Here is a 13,843-nt window from a genome sequence, read left to right as displayed (position 1 = left end):
AAGCCTCCCTGTGACGGGGAATCCTTTGTTATCAGGGTTCCACATCCAAACTAGGCTTCAAAGCACGTTCACCCAGTTGTGCTTTTCCAGCTCCTGTCATTCAACATTGGTGGAATGAACTTTGCTGCACATGAAAAGAGGATGAGGGCCAGTGCCCCTCCCCTCCTTCAGCTCAACTTGGCAGTTGTGATGGTGTGACGCATCAAGTAACTGACCCATTTTTATTTTGTTTTTTGGCAAAAACTTGGTGCTGTTTCTACAGACACATTTTTTTACCAGGCGTTTTAACCTAGCAGCAATAGAAGCCAGTCACCACAGTTTAATCATGCTCAATAACAAGCCGTCAGCAGTTAGCAGAATGATTATTACTTCTCTGTGGCCTTTGGCAACAGCATATAATCACTCATCTCACAGGAAGCTGGGGGGAAATCAGAGAAGAAAGGGAGCAAGGGGAAAAAACCCACCACAGAGGAGAGAGAGGGAAGAGTCCTTGCAGGCCTCAGCTTCTAAAGGGACTTGATTAGCCATCTTTTGGAGCTGAGCGTAACCTTATCTGAGGAGAAGTTTCGGCTCAAAAGGCCAGATGGGCATTCATCACAACGGACACCTCTTGCCACCCTCTTTTCCACCCCACACCCATTGCTCTGGGACAGGACTACGTCATGATGCAGAACAATGGTCACCAACCTTTTCTTGCCTCTGGGCACACTTGCAAACCAGAGAAACTGTTGTGGGCATCACAAATACTCACCACAATCAACCATATATCACAGCCAAGAGTATTAGCTTCAACAGAACATATCTTTCAAGACTAATCTTTTTTTTTGGGGGGGGGGATGGAGAGAAAGCCTTGGTAGGTATATGTCTGTGGGCACTTTGCTGACAAACTCCTGGATTTGTGGCATCATACATAAGGGCATATTCTGAGGAAATGGTGGCTGCTCACTGCCAGCTGCCATTCCCTCTCACTCCCCTATGTATAATGGTACATCATGTGAAGTGAGCCTCCTTAGTAGCAGTGTTGACTTCGTTCTTGGATCCTCTTCTATCAGGGTAGCAACTGTGATCAGTGCAGATTCAGTTTGCGCTTTCACTATATGCCACATGGCTGCAGCTGTAATATGATCTAAGGTTATTTTCACTTAGACAGGAGGCACCCTCATAATAGCACATCTGATTATTTACTTTCACTAATGCTTGTTTTCAAAAGTCATTTGAAGAAGCGAGGGATTGTGATTTGTTCTCTAAACAGGGCCAGCTCAAAACTTTGAGGGGAGGATCAGATGAGAAAATTGTGCCCAAAGAGAAATAATTAATATTATTAATACTACATACAGAACTTGTATTTATTTAAATTTGTTTGTTTATTTTTCAAATGATCAAATACTCTTGGTGCAATAGTGGATTTCAAGACAGCAAACAAAGCCATTTACAATTACAAAGACATTACGAAGCAAACAAATGAGTTGTACAATAAATGGAAGAGGAATAGAATCATTCCATCAGCACCACATACCCACATCTAGAATGCTGGGCTAGTACAAAGATTATAAACTGGAGCCAAAAAGAATGCATGATGTATGGAGGTATATATTATTTTTTAGATATTTTGGCCCCAAATCATTTAGGGAGCAATCCTACAGGAAGATAAGCCAGGATAAACAGGGTTAGAATCCATTAGATCTTTGGCTCTGCTAGGAGGTTCCCGGTGCAGCTGGACTACACCAGTGTAAGTAACTCTGGTTTCTCTTAAGATCGTATAAATCTTTTGCCTTTTACTAACTCCCCATCCTCAGCTCAGCAGCATATCTCCAGCTGAGCTGAGTCTGGAAGATCTTAAGCTGGTGTAAGACCTGAAAAGAGCCGTTCTGGGGTCATGGTGGGGGCAAGATGGGAAAAAGGTGGACAAAGACTGGATCCTAAGCCCATTCAGTTCTTTCATGTCTCCTGGGAACTCAGTGCAAGTTAAGCTGGAAAAAAGGATGGCAAACACTATTTTAAAGGCTTGTTTTCCCTCTGCCAAGCTCAGGCTGGTTCTAGACTGGTGTTTGAGTGTGGTGTGTTTTACTCCAGCTTAACTTAGCATTACATCAGTTTCTAGTGTACAGAATTGTCCTGTTGGGGATTTAAAGGTGAGCCCCTGCACCCTGAATTGAGTTCAGCAGCAAACAGGGCGTCAATGTATTTCCTTTAGAATGAGAGTTACATGGCTCTGGCAGCTGAACACTCTTACAGCTGGCTATTTTCAAATGCAAAAATAGTCCACCTGCAAAGACTTTCTGAAATGTCAGAAGGTAATGCTCATTAACCAAGAAGGGTTGGTTTTTTTGAACCACATTGGCTGTGATAAAATCACAAGGAGTATGTAAGGACTTGGACAAGGGCTTCTGCTTCTCTCCTTACCACACCTTTGCTCAAAATATCATGCGTTGCACCAGACAGCTTCTTCAGAAGTCCCTCTAAATTTCCAGGAGTTTGCCAGGGAGTGCATGAAAACTACACCTAGGAGGAAATTAGGAAATGTACTATTTTTGCCTCCCTAGTACAAGGCCATTAGAATTTAGGCCTGTGGGAGCTGCAATTTTTTTTTGTATTATGAATCAGTGTGGTGCAGTGGTTAGAGTGGTGGACTTGAACTGCACAGGGGTGGCTTGTTTGGTGGGGCGGTGAGCAGCCATAGCTTCCCAGAAGCGGGGTCGCTGCCACTCACCAGGAGAGGGAGGAACAGGATGAGATGACAGCAAGGTTGGGGCCAGGCAGACATACCAGCAGAACCATCCTGGTGCATGCACCAATGTGTCTATACAGCCTCAGACTCAACACCACTTCACTCCTCTTCCTGGTAAGCAGCAGTTCCTGGTGAGCCGCTCCTGCGACTAGAGATCATGTTTTAAATCCCCACTCAGCTGTAAAGTCAAGCCATGTCATGCTGAAGTGTGAACAATTACCTGTTCTTGCAAAAAAATAAAAATAAAAATTGGGGGTGGAGGAGGGCAATTGGTCTGTCCTCATGATCCAGAATGACTTCAAATGTCATTTTGCAATTCTGTATTATCACATCTTTTTGTAAGTACCTCTGCTTCCCCCCACCCCCCAACTCCTCAGGCAAGTTGAAGGAGAGGAATAAAGTTCAAGTAGCAACACTGATTTGGCAAGTGGTGGACTAATATAACTACAGAAGAATTCTGGAGTCTCACGGGATATTAACCCAAACATCTTTAAATGTAAGAATATAGAAGAGTCTGGGAGGCAGAAATAAGGCTGCTTTCCGGTTCATTTTCTTCAATAGCAGCTGCAATAACTCTTTCGGCTGCCACACACAAACTACTTACTGTGGATCAGTTGCATTCCTCCTAATGGGACTACTCTGGAAGACAGATGCATCATGGATTCATAGCAGCCTTCACAGACCATCGTTGCAGGGTCTCCGGATTAGACCTCACTTACTGGTTTCCTTATAAAGCACCAGTTCACACATTTAGCAGATTCTGTTGCAGTTGCATATTTGAATACACCCCCCTTAAAAAAAAGGGGGGTGTATTCAAATACACCCCCCTTTTCTCCTGCATGTAGAAAAGCATCAGTGTTCAACCTAGCCATCTTCCTGTCATGCTAGTTTTCCAGGCGCACATGAGGTTGTTGTTGTTGGGCACTAAGAGACACGCAGACATTTTTCCAGGCTTTTAGAAGTGGTGCAGTCCTGGACAAGCAACAACAGCAAACTTTCCACTTGATCCTGTTTGAAGTAAACACTTGCCCTGGATTCTGCATCCTCCCCAACGCGAACATAAATGAGAATGATCAGCTTTCGCCTAAGGAGCATTATGTGGCTGAGGTCCGCATCACTCTCCAGATTAGGCCGCTACTGGTGCTAAATCGGAACTAATTGTCCAATAAAGTTCTGTTTCTTTATCCAAAAACCAACAACACTGACACCTAGAAGTCCTGAATGAAAAGGGAAATGGAAAGTTGTCTAGGTCGCCATAGCATTTGGAGAGCTTGTCTTTTTAGACATTAACCGCGAGAGACCCACTCGGATTCACAGAAAACCCACTTTGCTGTGACATGATATAAACCATCTGAATCTATCTGAACCTCCCCCCCCCCATCCCCATCACCTTCCCTTTCATGAATTTTCAGCCGAGACAATAAACCTGTGGCTCGTCGTCGGACTGCAATCCCTTTGGCACTGAGCGCAAACGCCGCTGAACTCAATGGTCTTACTTCTGAGTAGACACACTTGCGGGGCTGCGGGACCGAAGTGCGCCTCTCTCTTCCTTTTTTCACAAACCGGTTCAGTTACGAAGAGGGAGGCGCCGCCCGGGGCTGACGCCTGCCCCACAGCGACGCTATTCATGGCATAGCTGCGGGGCTCTCTGCACATGTTCAGAGGCGCTCGTTTCCTCGTCGGGATGCCTCCCCCGCGCGGCTGCCTGCCGGCGTTCCGAAGAGATTCCGAGCGAAGCTCCGCCCCTCTGGGCACGAGTGGGCGGGGCTCCTGGTGCCCTCCCTCCCTCCCTCCCCCGCTGCCTTCTTTCCTTCCCCTCGGCGTCCTCTGCCCGCTGCCGCTCAGTGGCCGGGCGAGCTTCGGCAGGTGAGCACGCCGGCGCCTCCCTCGTCCCGGAGATGGAAGAGGCGCTGCAAACTTCGGGCGGCAGAGACGGAGCGTCGAACTGAGGGGGGGAGAGGAGTCAAGCCCCGGCGAGGGGGGCGAGAAGGGAAGCAAAGGCACGGGAGATCGGTAAGTCCAAGCCCCACAAAAGTATCTGGTCAATCTAGGGAGGAAGGCGGGAAAGAACAGTCCCCCTTGGGTACTTGGAGGAGGGCAACTCCTGGCGTCCCTCCTCCATCCAGGCGAGGCACCCGTCCCCGCCCTGCCTGGAGTGCCTGGAAAACTTGGACGCTTCTGCCCCCATCTCCTCCACTCCTGCTTTCTAAGCAAAGGTCCTGGCGCTGCCAGTGCAGCTGCCCAGGGAGGCGAAAGGAGAGCCTCGCTCGTGCTTTGGCCACTCGATCTCCACGGGGAGAAAAGGGTCATCGGGAAACTGGCAGTTCTCTTCTCTGGTCCTCCTCTGTTTCGAATTGATGAGCGAGCCCTTGAGCATTGCTTCGCACGGGGATTCAGAGTGACAGGACATAAACTGACGCGGGAAGATGCGTGTGTGTTGGGTCCGTGGTAGCAGCCTCTGAATGGCATAATGGGGATGGGGATGATGGTAATTAGCATAGCTGTCAACGTTTCCCCCTTTTTTAAGGGAAATTCCCTTATTCCGAATAGGATTCCTCGCAAGAAAAGGGAAAAGTTGACAGCTATGGTTATTAGACACTAAGAACCTCAGGTTGCCGGCTACAAGCTACAGACTCCGCAGTCACCCTATGGAAATTTGTTGAACTCCGGCCGGAATAACTGAATTATGAACTGCAGCAACAAAGCATTCAGGAGTCGTCTGTATTTAAGTGTTTGGCAAGCATATTGCTACACATCCCTCTGCTTTTCTTGTTGTGCTTTGTTGCGTTCAACCTCTACCCTTCTCCACCCCGTGTACATCCCATAGGAGGAGGTTATCAATTAATAACGTACCAGCCAGCTCTGCAAGAATGCTGGGTGGATTTTTAAACAGCTATTATCATTATTATTGAAGGCTGGGGAAGGAAGTGTTTTGTGCATCAAACTTACTTCAACCCAGGATAACGTCAGCTAGCAGTAATGCTTTTTTAAAAGCAGGCCATATGGCATAAATAACGGATCAGATTGTTTGGAGCATCAAAATCGTAGTCTTTCCTTCTTTAACTCCTGCCTTTCTCAACAGCTCTGTATTTCTTTCAAACAAGCAGCTTCTCTTCATTGGAAGAAAGTTAGTACGTAACACATTGCAAACTTTTACATTAGAATACATTAGTGTGTATCTGAAGAAGTGTGCTTGCACACGAAAGCTCATACCAAGAACTAACTTAGTTGGTCTTAAAGGTGCTACTGGAAGGATTTTTTTATTTTTACATTAGAAGGTCACTTTAAGTTTCTGTTGGGTGAAAGCAGATCCCATGGAAATCACCAGGAGTCTCTTCTGAGCAAATATGTTTATAGATGAGTTTGTAGAAATGCTTATAGATGAGTTTGCTTGTAAAGATGGTTTGCTAGAGTGTATTTGAGATGCGGAATGGACGCATTGACCTGGTGTGCATGTCACATTAAACTGTCGGATTTTTAAATAGGAAGTTTCACTGGATTTCAGTAAATACAAAATTAAATCTCTTCCCAGCAGTAACAAATTACCCCTCCTTGCTTAAGTTGGACAAAACGGTTTCAACAGTGGAGTTCATTGTTCCTTAACCAATCATGTGCACGTGGTGGATGCCAGATTGTATTATTTTCATCTGAGAAAGTTGTAAATGGATGCCATATTTCAATATAGTCATTAACATCCTGAGAGCCTTTACCCATTTCATCAGCTTTCCATCAAAACAACCATCCATATTTTCTGTCTTCTAATACAAGCTGCAGGTGTTCTCCCAAGTTCTTCCAGTTCTGTGTTAATCAATTCATTATTGTGAAGTAAAATGTTGAGGGGATAAAAAAAAAAGGCAGAACAAAAAGTACCAGAGATAATGGACACCCTTGTTTGGTCCCTCAAAATATAGAAAATAAGTCCCTGTTATTTATCTGGACTATAGATTCTGTGAGCCTATAAAATTGTTAAGAGGCCCCTCTTACCCTCACACTGAAGGACATTTATATTCTTGAGTCTGTAAATTCCTGGGTCTGATAAAAGTGAGAACTAATCAAGCTTTGGGGAGTTAAAATGTGCCAAACAGCTTATGTTAGAAATACAAGCCAGGCCAACCTGGTGATGGCTTGCTGAGTGAGAGTTGTTAGGGGTATAAAGCTTAATGATGGCCAAGTCAAAAAGAGGCAGAATAACAAAGTAGTTATTCTGTGCCAAAAGGCAGAGGGATGTGAGCCCCTCCTTCATCTAGAGAGGTAGCTAGCAAGAGACAAAAGGCCAGAGGTTTTAGGATGGCACTTGGCAGTGAAGTACTGGCAAGAAACTGTGGCAGGCTGTGAAACAGACGGAGAGCATGGCTGATTTCTCTGTTGGATCCAAGTTCACTTTGTCTGTGGGAGAAGCAAGAGACCCCCTTGGAGTGTAATGCTGGGAACCCCTTCACAGTAGGCTCAGGTGGTCTTAACCATATATCATAAACACGCCACAGTCTCTGCTTTGCCTCCTTTACAAAAGGAAACACAAGCCCTGAGAAAGTGCTTGGATTCCTGCTCAGAGATTGGCGTGTAACAATGGATGGTGTGTAACAAGATTAAACCATAGGTTATGCTAACCGTGGTTTAATGTCGGCGTGGCCAATGTAGTGTCCTGCAGTTGTTGTTGGACTCCCTTTGGCCCCAGCCAGCTTTGTTAGTGGTCAGGGATCATGGGAGCAGACATTTGAAGCAACATTTGGAGGGCATCACTTCCCTGTTTAATGTGATGTGTGAACCAGGCCATTGCAGAATGAGTCCAGCAGGAGTTCTACAATCCGCAGAGCAGTGCTGGAATATGGATTATGAGAAGCATGATTGCAAGATGTTTTTGTGCACCCATTCGAGTAAAAAAAAACAGCATTAGCGAAACCAGCGTGCTTCAGAATAGGTGAAAGAAAGAGAGACAGAGAGAAATAATGAGGATTTTATATACAATACAGTAGGATTCTTAGTAACAGCCGCATCAAACACCCTCGTTCTTTCCAATTTCTGGCATTTGTTAACCAAATGCAATTTCTCCTCTGCTTGTGTTGTTGGATTCTTGAAGTATCTTTATTTTTTCCTCCCCTCTGGTGCTGCTACCCAAAAAATGCTTCCTTGGATGAAGGAAACTCAGCAGAGCACTTTAACAAGGATATAAAGAAAAGATGGTGTCAAGAGAAGAAAAAACATTATCTGATCATTTTCTAGCCAAAAGGAGGATGAAAAGCTTGATGAAAAGAGAGATATGGAAGATGAAGTTTTGTAGAAAAATGAAGCAGCCTTTCAATACAGTTTTTTAAAATACTGTAATTTTTCGTCAAAGAAATTTTAACATGCTTTTTTCTTAATTGGGAGTAAATGCAGGGTTCTTTGAATTGTATGTTATGCATCCTAGCTGCATGCTACATGCATTATTAGCAGACTTTGTAATTATATGTTTATTTACAGTGCAGCCCTGTATATGTCTGTTGAAGGGTAAGCCCCATTGAGTTTACTGGGACTTATTTTTACCTAGGTGAGTTTGGGTGATTTTCAACGAACCTGCAAGGATTCACGATTCCTAGTTGTTTAGCAATGGTAACAACGAAATTACTTTTTCCACTTAAGTGGGGCTGCTGAAATGAAGAAAGCTATCTAGGGTTTATCCTTTGTGTGAAAGGACTGCAACCTCAGTTCATTTCTGGAAGTGAAAACAAATACCAAGGTTCAGAAGCACCCTGTTATTGAATTCTCACTGGCCCACTTCACACATAATGTTAGGTCAAGTCATATCTAAGTGTGAATGAGTGACCCACAGCAACTCATAGTGGCTCAGACAAACCACAAGCTCAGATTCAGATGAGCTTTGGCTGTGGCTACCTGAATACTCACTCGTTCATGGATAGCCATGGTCTGGCTTCGTGTTATTTGCAAACTAGAACAATATTGTATCTTTTACACTTGGAGCTTGTTGGTGGATCTTGGGTTGTAGGCGAGGGAAGTAGACGCAACAAGTTTGAAGTCTGCTCCATTATGTAGTTCAGTACACTGGCTTCTACTTTAATAGTCCTCAGTGGGACCAACTTCTGAGTAAACATGGCTAGGATCAGGTTTCAGTGGTTTTCCCCACCCTTTCCATAAGGGACACTAAAACAACCTTTTAGCAATGGTTTCATTCCTTGTGTGCAAATGTGATTTCTGGTCACCCATGACACAAGTTTCCCACCTTACTTGTGCAGGAAGATAGTTTTGCATCTACATTTCAGCCATGATATACTTTTGTTTCACCTGTCCACAGGTGTGATTGACTTAAAGTATATTATTACTAGTCCTGTGACCGCCACCATCCGTACCACAGAGATGTAACCTTTACAGCTTGAGAAGCCTCAGCAAAGGTAATGCAGATCAGCTGGGGAGGCGGTGATGTTTACAAGAGAATGAAAAATTTCCCAGCCACAAGTTTCTAAGGGGACATCCATGGCATACCTTTCCCAGTCTGGCTCTTGTGTCTTAAACTGAAGTGTGGGAAGAGGGATGAAACTGGGAGCTTTCTCCCTGCCCCCCTTTTGACAGCCAATAAGCATGACTCTTTCCATGTTTATTACCTGTTACAGGGCATTCCTGTAACAGGTGGTGTGGATGGGCAAGGAGATGAACCAGAGGGGGCTGAAGTTGTGGCCAGATATGGACAGGGGGGGTTGGACACATGGTAGATGCTGATCTTCTTAAAAGTTGCTGCATAGATGTACTCCAAGGCAGAGGTGGCCAGCTTCAGGATTCTTAGGGCCCCTTCTGTTCTTCATATAGTTTTTGAGTAAAGGGAGAAAGGGGCTCTTTCTATAACCGGTCCCCTTCACAGGTGATCAGGTTTCATAACAAGTTCAGTGTCATCCAGCAGCAATAGCTTTACAGGGTCAGAGTGAACAACACACAGGAGGCACACAAATCAAGCCTTCCTCTGATCATTTTAAAAATGAAAACCTGTGTCTGGGCTGCAGTTTGGAGCAGGGGAGGGACTGCTTAACTATTTCCTTCCTTGCCATTTGCCTGCTCACCCAGCCCAAAAACTGCCCCCCCCCCCCTTTTCTCCCTTTGCAAGGGAAAACTTTTGAGAACCCATACATTTCCCCAGGCAGTTTGGAAAACACCAGGGTAGTGGAAAAACGGCAAGAAGCAAAAGGTTTATAAAGTCCTCTAGATACAATTTTCAGTAACTGGAATGCATAGGGCTTTTATATTTTTAAGATGAAATGCAGAGGCAGACTTGCTGATTAGGGGTGGGAAGAGCCACTCTGCTAGCTTCCCAGCAGATGCATTGCTGTTACTTTCTCAGAATGAGAGGGTGAGGTGGTGGGAAGGTCAGCACAGTGCAAACACACTGATGCAGCCAACCTGGTGTTCCTGCTGATGCATTTGCACCATGCCAAGCTTCCACCGCATCACCTCTCCAGCAAACCAACAGCTGGAAAGCTAGTGTAGCGGCTTTGCCCCACTGATGAGCCACTTCTGTTGAAATGCAAATTGCTTTTTTGTTGTTTTGTTCATTAAATGAATGAAAAAGTAAAAGAAGTCCACTGTGCGGCTATTCCTCTCCTGCAACCTGAAGCCTCTTGAGCAAGGTTGGGGAATCTGTGCCCTCCAGATGTTGGTGGGCTCCCAAATCCAACCCAGGGGTGATGGGAGTTGTAGTCCAGGAATGCCTGGAGGGTCACAGTTCCCCTGTTCCTCGAGTTTGCTTTGGGTTTAAAAAAAGAAAGAAAATGGAGAAAAGAAGCACATAGCTGCATATAGTATTTACTGCTTCACAATTATAAAACGTGGCCACTTGGGTATTGTTTGTGCCTTACATATAAAACAAACCTTAAAATAAAGGAATTCCTCTGACACACAAGTTTTTAAACCCCTTATCTCTTTGAATGAGGAAAGCTAAAGGCAACCTTTTTTACTTCATTAACATTTGGTGTGACCTTGGCAGCAGATGAAATTGCTTTGTAGGCTGTCCCTGGTTAAAGGCATAGAGTAGGATAATCAATGCATTATTAAGGATGTGTAGGAAATGAATGGCCACAAATTCCTTTGGCGACTGGGAGTTCACCCCCATCCCTAGAAAAACCTGCAGTTGTGCTTTGCAGCGCAGCAATCCTGAGTGGCACCACCATTTTTTTGCAAGCCATAATACATTTGCTCCCCATGTATTGTAAACATAAGGAGCAGGGCACATAAGTTAACAGAATGTAGCCTACAAATGCATTGCTATTGGGAAAGGCAATATAGAATTTCAATAGGTCTAGAATGGTTCATTAACTTCTAATTGACTCAGGCTAGGGCTTGCCTTCATACAGAGGAGCAGCTGGGGAAATAATGCCTGAGGCATGTTCATCTGACACAGAGTGGGTTCAGGTAACAATAGTACCACCCTGGTGGTTGCCTTTTTCACTCTGCAGGGCTACGTCCATCCGATAAAGCCACTGGCTGTAGCAACTGGAAACATGGCAAATGTGCGCCTTGCATATTTGTTGCCTTGTGGAAATATGAGGATGGCAAGACTGTTAGCTTGCCAACTTATTATTAGTGTCACCATGCTCTGTTGCTTCATTTCAGGTCTTCTCTCGTCCACATGCAGTTTGCAGGTGTTGATAGCAGCTGCCGCCAGCCGTGCCTTGAAACAGAGGATTACCAACTCTGCGGCAGAGTAGAGTGCAGGTGGGCAACGTGTGGTTTGGGAACTAATGAGGCCCATAGCCCACTTTCATACATCCTGCGGCTTAATTTTATGTGGGTGGCAATGAGGGAGGAAATGGATGGAAAGATGATGGCAGAGAGAGAGAGAGAATGAAAGGGCTGCTAGAAAACAAGAGGGGGGAGGGGCTGTCCTGTCACACATCCTTGGTTCAAATTCTCCCCACTTTTGTTTCTGGCTCTGCTCTCTGCTGGTGTGCAACTTCCAACAGATTACCTCCCAAGGGAATGCAGAAAAAGGGTTATCCCACTTCTGTGGGCACTGCTGGAGGAAGGTGTGTGTGTGTGTGTGTGTGTGTGTGTGTGTGTGTGTGCAGTGCGGACGCTCCGGGTGTCATCACTGAGGTTGTGTGTGTGATGTGGTAGCTTGGGCAGGCGCCTGAAGGCTCTGCGCTGCCTGAAACAGGAGCGTGGGATTTGCATCTGCTCTCCGCCTCTCCCTTCGCCACCCTACAGCTGAGGGGGAGATGGCAGAGAGGCTTCATGCAGTGTGTCGCACCAGGCACCCGAGCAGCTAGTTACGCCACTGCCTGTGGGAAAGGATTCCAACTTTCTGTTAGGTACCTTTGATTACAAAGAAGTGTCCTCTATAGTTCTGTTCAGCAGCTACAAGGTTAATTCAGTTTACTGAATGGGGATATACACTTTCCTATATTTCTTGGTAGAATATATATTTTTAATTGGTACTCATCAAAAGCTACGCAAAAGGTCTTACCCAATACAAAGTATCTTTCTATTGTACAACAGAGTAAAAGAAATACTTTAAAAATCTAATCTAAAAACGAACAGGAACAAAAGGAAGAAAAAAGTGGTGAGTGGAGGAAGAAAGAAAGAAAAAGGTAAAAAGAGAGAGAGAAAGAAAAGAACATGGAAAGATAAAAAGGTTCTCTGTCCATTGCATATAGTATTCACTCATTAACATCCAACTATTCTATTTTCTATGAGCCAATATTTTTTTCAATCTTCTAATCCAGATATTACAAGTTCGTTTTCTCATTCAAGCAGAAAAGCCCGCAAGAAGTTTCCAATCCTTAATAAATGTCAGTAATGTTTTTTCTCTAATTAAACACATTAATTTTGCCATCTCTGCTAAGTCCGATAATTTTATCAACCATTCCTTCATAGTAGGTAGGGCTGTATCTTTTCCATACTTGGCTATATTTCTGAATGGTTGTGGGAGCCTTGTAAATTGCTCCAGGTAATTAATCACATTTCAAACTGGCTTCCCCTGTTTCCACCCTGTGGGTGCTTCCACACAAAGTGCCAAGGCACTGTTTTTCCTCAGTTTGCAGAAAGTGATATTGAATACCACACCAAGTTATTCAGTGGTACCCTTCCCCCTGGCCCAAGATCCTTATGTGATGTCTATTCACAAGTAAGTTCCATACCCAAAACTCATGGAAATACTCTTAGCAAGTTCAGTCTGTTTTCTTGCTTTTTGCTGGTCTATGCTCTGGGGATCAGTGGTGAATAGTTTCTGATATGCCCCTTGAATAGCTTCTCTATCCAAAACAGCCTGAATGCCCTTTACAGTTTTTGCATATGGGGGTGAGTACATCACTTCTAAAAAAATCATTATTTTTCCACATATGAAAATTATACTACAGTGGTACCTCGGGTTACATACGCTTCAGGTTGCATACGCTTCAGATTACACACTCTGCTAACCCAGAAATAGTGCTTCAGGTTAAGAACATTGCTTCAGGATGAGAACAGAAATTGGGCTCCGGCGGCGCGGCGGCAGCAGGAGGCCCCATTAGCTAAAGTGGTGCTTCAGGTTAAGAACAGTTTCAGGTTAAGTACAAACCTCCGGAACGAATTAAGTACTTAACCCGAGGTACCACTGTATTAATAATAATAAATCTCTCTCACACACCCAGCAAGAAGAGAAACTGACATTGGGGTAATTGTAGAGATGTTATTCAAGGGGCAAAACGGATCTTATTCATTCTTCCTCCTCCAGCACAGATTAAGAAGAACCAATATGATGGGCTGAGCTTTCTAAGAGGAAGCATTTAATTTAAATGCATAGGTACCCTGAAAACTTTAATAGGGTTTAACTGGTTGAAACTGCCCACAGAAATTGCCATTGATTAGACATGCAGGAAAAAAATGGGGAAAAGACAAAGGATTTTCCAGAAAACACTAGAAAGCAACTGGCTAATAAGGACATCATATGGATTCTGTGGAAGTATCTTAGGTTGCTCAACACAAAACTATATGATAAATTGGTAACCAAAAAATACCTTTTCTATTTGGAATAATTTTAAAATGCCCTTGTTTGTGTTGCAACGGTGAAAACCTGGATTTAGGAATTCTATCCCCACAGTTCAGGATGTGTTCTCATGTAATGAGGAAGACTTATAACATCTTGTTCATATAAAT

General features: G+C 44.4%; 1 protein-coding gene across 9 annotated transcripts in view; it reads left to right on the top strand.

The window, feature by feature from the left end:
* Positions 1–4,556: 4,556 nt before the first annotated feature.
* NPY2R (neuropeptide Y receptor Y2) overlaps positions 4,557–13,843 on the top strand; it is a 29,455-nt gene continuing 20,168 nt past the window's right edge. For 2 of the 9 annotated variants that reach the window (XM_081021401.1, XM_081021400.1), the window contains exons 1-3: positions 4,569–4,741; positions 9,018–9,114; positions 11,321–11,422. The gene's annotated coding sequence lies outside the window, so the exon portion shown is untranslated. Of the gene's footprint in view, positions 4,742–9,017; positions 9,115–11,320; positions 11,432–13,843 lie in introns of all 9 variants that reach the window. The other 7 variants (XM_081021405.1, XM_081021403.1, XR_013990588.1 and 4 more) reach the window with 6 other exon arrangements.

This window comes from Podarcis pityusensis (genome assembly GCF_964106645.2).
Source record: "Podarcis pityusensis genome assembly, chromosome: 9".
NCBI classification, from domain to species: Eukaryota; Metazoa; Chordata; class Lepidosauria; order Squamata; family Lacertidae; genus Podarcis; species Podarcis pityusensis.
The sequence above is the reverse complement of the archived record's forward strand: the minus strand, read 5'-3'. Positions and strand labels throughout refer to the sequence as shown.